Raw genomic sequence first — 6,791 nt, 5'->3', positions numbered from 1 at the left:
GTTCCTAGGTACTAATTAGTTATTAAGAACTAGGTACTCATTAGGTACTAGTTTATTTTTATTTATAGTAAATTTATTTTTAGTAAGAACTAGTTGAATTAATAGAACTAGTTAGTAAGAACTTGTTATTATTATTTTAGTTAAAGCAATTTTTCCCGCATCCTCGTCGTCGAGTCGGTGGAGGACACGTGCGTCACCAGATGGGCCATGTCCGGGATTGGGCTCTGCCGGGGTGGTACTGGGAGGCGCTACCTACCAGGGGGCGTAGGTTGGTGAGGAGCCAGCCTATCGTTGACCCAAACCTTCTTTGGTGGCGGTCGCGTGGGCCAATGACGGTCCAGAGGCTCGAGGACCCCGCTGAGGTGGTGCGTCACCGTGTTAGTAAGGAGGACGTGCACGTCCGTCGCTACTTGTTTGTGTTGGAGCACAGGTTCTCCAATACCTTACAAGTTCTCTAGGGATCTCACTGGAGCTATGATCCTGTGATGGTTCCTTCTCTGTGGGTGTCCACCGCGCGCACCGATATCCGTTGTGCGCTAGGGTTTTAGTTGTATTTGTGATGTTATATGTATGATACTATTCGGGATATATTAGTGATAATATTCGACGATGCACGAACACATGAGATGATTTACTTTTGCTTATTGAATGCGTGCTAATTTGAGTCCTATAAGATATTTTGAAATGTATATGTTGTGTTGCTCAAATAGGATATGTGCTTGCCCAAGTGGCCGGTAATGTTGCAGGTTACACCTCCGAGTGGCCTATGTTTTGCCGGAGTGTTGATTCAGTTCCGTTCCGGCAAATTTCAGGCGCTCGATATGTCCTATTTTAGCAAAGGTCATGCCGGATTTTTCCATGAATTTTGGCATGACTTGTGCCAGAATATGTAGGAAATATCGAGTGCCCCGGATTTGTATGTTGAGTATCCTGGTAGTTGTCTTCGATCGATTTTCAATTAATGTTTCAACTATGAACATAGGAAATGTCTGACGACGAAAAGGATTTCGGTATTTGCAAATACTGCGAAGACGAGCACGGCCTGTGCAACGGAATCTTCCTAGATGATGATAGGCGCTTCAGCATCAAGCTGGATGAGAACTTCAAAGTGGATACAGTAAGTCACAAAGACAAGTCTTTTTTCGTAATTAAGCATGACATCTGCTTCATTTGCTTCAACTTATAATTTTTTTACTATTCTACTAGCGTATCCCCTGCCATGAAAGAGTTTTTGTATTGGATGAGATAGGTTTCAGTCGTACTATGGAGGTAAAGAAAGTTTACTTGAAGACCGAGCATGGTTATATTTTCCACGCAAAATTATACAACGCAGACGACTACACCTACTTTGGATGCAAAACATGATGAGCACTATGCAAGACTTATGCATTTGAGCCTGATATGGTTATCACCTTTGATATTCATCCAGAAGATGATATTGAAGGTAATACCGACATCTGGGTCGATGTGCAGACGCCTCCAGTTATACCATTATGTGAGTTTCTCAACCATATTTATGTCTTTGATATTGTTTATTCAAAAATAGTTGACAACTAATTTCTATTGTCAGCTTATTTCCATTCAAGCAAACATGTCCAGCGCTTGGTAGACTTGACCTACTACTGTCCCGGGGCTGAATTAAACTGCGAGGAGCTAAGTCATTATGTTTCATGGCTTGCGGATCTTGATACTGTCAAGACAAATTTTCTTCCTGCACTTAGAAATGTTAGTACTGAAAACGTGCGACCAATAGTGTTTGTAATGAACTACGGTCACATCTATTTAGGAAAGATGGTAAGATTTTTACTATTTTTCCTCATTGCATCTTTTCCATACATTATTTTTTAAGCTAAACTTCATTGCTAAGTATGTTACCATACGATGTTCTTCAACAGGGACTCCCGATGAATGTTGTGCCTCATGGGATCAAGACTAAAGGTACCATGAGTATTGTTAGCTTACGTCCAAGATATCCTACAATGCACTTTATTGCATTCAGGATTAGCGACGAATTCTTAATAGTGAAAGACTGGACCAAATTTGTGATGGAGGAGCGCAGAGATGTATTAGGGGGCAGCAATCAGAAGCACAGCCCATGATTAGGAGACATGTTCATCTGCATGCTCCAACTTGATGAAGGAGGAGAGCTACACATGTTTTGTGTTTTTTTACCTGAGAGAGAGCAGCAGGAGTGATTAGCTAGCTAGAAATGAGTTTAAAGATGATGATGTGCTACACTATGACTATGATGATTAAATAGCTAGTGTTGGTGGTAATGACTATGATGATTATTATTAGTTAGTGTTAGATAGCTACCGCATCTAGTGTTGGTGGTGGTTAGCTAGCTAGAATGAGTTTGAAGATGATTATGTTCTACACTATGACTATGGTGATTAACTAAATACTGTTGGTGGTAATGACTATGATGATGATTAAATAGCTTGTCCCGGCGGATTAGATTTAAGTGGAGGCAACATGTGGTGCACATCGAAAGTACTACTAGTCCAAACTAGATCAAGTTTGGATTAGTAGTATACTTTTGACATGCACCACATATTGCCTCCACTTGAACCTAATCCACCTTCATTTGACACACTTTTATGGACATAATGATATAAACCTCATAATTGGTATTGTACCAAAATTTGTATAACGATGTATAAATACACTAAAAAGAAAAAAAAGAAAAAAAGAATACTAGTAGCGATGGATAGTAAACACGCTGCAACTAGCTAGATTAGCAGCAGCGCGGGAGAGAAGAAGCGCTGTCGCTATGTGTCTTAGCAGTAGCGCATGTCACACGCGCTGCTGCTAAGTAATTGTTGTAGCGCCTTCTAAGTAGCGCGGCAGCACGCGCTACTAGTGGGCTTTAAACCCGTGTTACTACTAGGGTTTTCCTTAGTAGTGTCAGGGAGAACACTTTTATCTTGAAATTTAGTGAGAGATCATCTTATAATGCTACCGTCAACCAAAGCAAGATAAGATGCATAAAAGATAAACATCACATGCAATCGATATAAGTGATATGATATGGCCATCATCATCTTGTGCTTGTGATCTCCATCTCTGAAGCACCGTCATGATCACCATCGTCACTGGCGTGATACCTTGATCTCCATCGTAGCATCGTTGTCGTCTCGCCAACTATTGCTTCTACGACTATCACTACCACTTAGTGATAAAGTAAAGCAATTACATGGCAATTGCATTGCAAACAATAAAGCGACAACCATATGGCTCCTGCCAGTTGCCAATAACTCGGTTACAAAACATGATCATCTCATACAATAAAATATAGCATCATGCCTTGACCATATGACATCACAACATGCCCTGCAAAAACAAGTTAGACGTCCTCTACCTTGTTGTTGCAAGTTTTACGTGGCTGCTACGGGCTGAGCAAGAACTGTTCTTACCTACGCATCAAAACCACAACGATAGTTCGTCAAGTTAGTGTTGTTTTAACCTTCTCAAGGACCGGGCATAGTCACACTCGGTTCAACTAAAGTTGGAGAAACTGACACCCGCTAGTCACCTGTGTGCAAAGCACGGTGATAAAACTAGTCTCGCGTAAGCGTACGCGTAATGTCGGTCCGGGCCGCTTCATCCAACAATACCGCCGAACCAAAGTATGACATGCTGGTAAGAAGTATGACTTGTATCGCCCACAACTCACTTGTGTTCTACTCATGCATATAACATCTACGCATAAACCTGGCTCGGATGCCACTGTTGGGGAACATAGTAATTTCAAAAAAAAATCCTACGCACACGCAAGATCATGGTGATGCATAGAAACGAGAGGGGAGAGTGTGTCCACGTACCCTCGTAGACCGAAAGCGGAAGCGTTAGCACAACGCGGTTGATGTAGTCGTACGTATTCACGATCCGACCGATCAAGTACCGAACGCACGGCATCTCCGAGTTCTGCACACGTTCAACTCGATGACGTCCCCCGAACTCCGATCCAGCCGAGCTTTGAGGGAGAGTTCCATCAGCACGATGGCGTGGTGACAATGATGATGTTCTACCGATGCAGGGCTTCGCCTAAGCACCGCTATGATATTATTGAGGTGGATTATGGTGGAGAGGGGCACCACAAACGGCTAAGAGATCCAAGGGATCAATTGTTGTGTCTATGGGGTGCCCCCCTCCTCCTTATATAAAGGAGGGGAGGAGAGGGTCGGCCAGGAGGAGGAGGCGCGCCCAAGGGGGGGAGTCCCACTACTAGGGAAAAGCCTACCAGCAGTGCGGGTTTTAGGCCTATCAGTAGCGCGGGACTATGCGCTACTGATAAGGCACTACGGCTAACATATAGCAGTAGCGCCTGTCGTCCCACGCTACTGCTATACATGGATAGCTGTAGTGCGCTTTAGAGAGGAGTGCTGCTGATATTATCTGCAACGCTTTTTCAGGTAAGTTCTACTCGTAAGGCGGCGCTACTGCTAACTTTTTCCCGTCGCCACTACTAGTTTTATTAGTTTTTTTCCTACATATTTGTTCTGTATTTGAATAGGCTTTATACAATAATCTTTAGCATATCATACGCACACAAATGTAACCATAGCATATACATACAACTAGTCTCATCAAATCATGTCATCATCATAATCATCATCTAACACAAAGTGGTCTCTCGTCATCATCTCGAAAATAGCGATGCAAGTCTAGATTACTTGCAAATACATTGTCATCCATCTAAACAATGATATACGTGAGAAGATCTATCACTTTGAGTGAGAGCGGAACTATGCAGTACATGAGTTCGTATCCCTCTCTCACATTAGCGTGAACCTAAACTAACTATTGCCTCTCGCTCGGAAACCAGAAACCGATACACCTGGGCCTGACACTCCGACCACTCGTCGTATATATACTCCTGGCATAGCACTTCTTTGCCATCAATGATCTATGCACCTGCATCGTCACATGAGTCGATGATATGCAACATATATAGTTGAGCAACAGAAAGAGACAGACTTGGCAAAAATAGAAACAACATATCATAAGCATAAATAACAAAGTTAATCGTACCCAAAATTCCCTAACTAGAGTGATCTTTTCTAGTCGAGGAGGAAGACGGTTTAATTACATCACAAATAAAGTTTCGCCGTGCATAACTCAAAGTTTTGTCATACATAAAGTATGGACTAAACAGACACATTGTCATATATCGACAATCACTCCATCATGTCGTGCCATCCATCCATGTTAGGGAGATAGTCCCCGAGCTTAGTGAAAGGCTTCATGTCGAGACGCTGAGAGGCTACCCATGTTCGGATGTCTTCCCGCGACATGTGTCCTTCTCCGTAGAACATCCCTGTTTTTCCGATGACCTCCTTCATGATGATTTGGGCAAGTTCGCGCTGGATGTTACAGAACTCAGCTCGAAGTCGATGATCCTCGATATCTCCTATGTCCTTTGCCCATTGCAGAATGTGGGCATCACCGGATCTAGGTGACCTGTGAAGGTTCTGGTGATCCCGTCTTTACTCCAGCATGTGGTGTAGGACATACAATCCATCATTAAGAGAATCGCTCGGTTGCTAGATGCAGCAGAAGTCGGTCTTATGGCTGAAGGCGAGCCTGCCGCCCCTTCTCTTCTTGTCCTTGACCTCTCCACCCCGTGCTTGGTAGTAAAACATAGCACTTTCGAGAACATCCTTGATGTGGGTGTAATCCTTTTTGTGAATGTTCTTCGACGAGTCCAAGTAAAGAGCGTGGGAGTATCGGGGGTAGAGGATGATGAGGACGGCGCGCCTGCCGCTGCGCAAAATAAGTACACCTCAAATTAATTAGCCTCCACCGTGCAAATGAATGATTGAAATTGAAGGAAGGATAGCCGTGCGAATGACTTACACGGGATGATAAGGCATGGGAATCGCCTCCTTGTCCTTATGGGCGAGTATGAAACCAACGATGTATTCCCTCGCGTATTCACAGTGCTTTGGGCAGACTCCCAAGAAGCCCTCGTGCATGTAGTACGGGTCAGCGATACAGATATGAGGTATCTGCTCAACCCCGATGATGTAGTTCATGTGCAAGGCATAAAGGTGGACAAACGTAAAATCCAGCTTCTTCACGGGAAACATGTTGAATATGTAATCGAATCGAAGGAAGAACTTATCCGCAGGGAAGCAGTCGACGTACGACATTTGCCGCGGAATGTTAACCACGTAGAGTGGGTATCCTGGATCTTTCGAGGTGATGAGGCCTTTCTCTATCCGCAGCACATCATCATGAAGTCTCCTTAGATCTTCGAATCTGGCCCCTAGCGCTCTTGCAGGTAGGATTGGTTGATCAGGGATATGCCATTTATCCGCATCGGGGATATCTATATGGTCCTGAAGCCGAGGCTGCTGAGGCGGCTGGATCATAGAATCAGCTTTTTTTGCCTTTCCTCGCTCTCTTCCTAGACTTCTTTACTACCGGAAGGTCGTCCATAATACGTTCAGCCTCTGAAGACGGCAATTCAGGCACCGACTCATGATGCTCAAACCCTGAGTAGGCGCCAATATAGACATACTGTTGAGTGCCATCGTCATCCTCATCCTCATCCATGGCGACGTCATCAGCAACTAATGGAGCCTCCTCCTTACCGCGTCCGCTATCACCCAATCCGATACCCGACGCTAATTGGGTATGTGGGGTGTTGATGTTCATACCTTGCTGAGGCTGCGTGCTCGTGGGTGTGCTCCCGGCCGTCTCCAGACGAAGCAGACTCTTTGGCCACAATAGGACCCACCCGTTGCAACAGTCACCAAGCCGCCGCGGGGTCTCGTCGTCATCCC

Source organism: Triticum dicoccoides, chromosome 2B (genome assembly GCF_002162155.2).
Source record: "Triticum dicoccoides isolate Atlit2015 ecotype Zavitan chromosome 2B, WEW_v2.0, whole genome shotgun sequence".
Taxonomy (NCBI): domain Eukaryota; kingdom Viridiplantae; phylum Streptophyta; class Magnoliopsida; order Poales; family Poaceae; genus Triticum; species Triticum dicoccoides.
The sequence above is the reverse complement of the archived record's forward strand: the minus strand, read 5'-3'. Positions refer to the sequence as shown.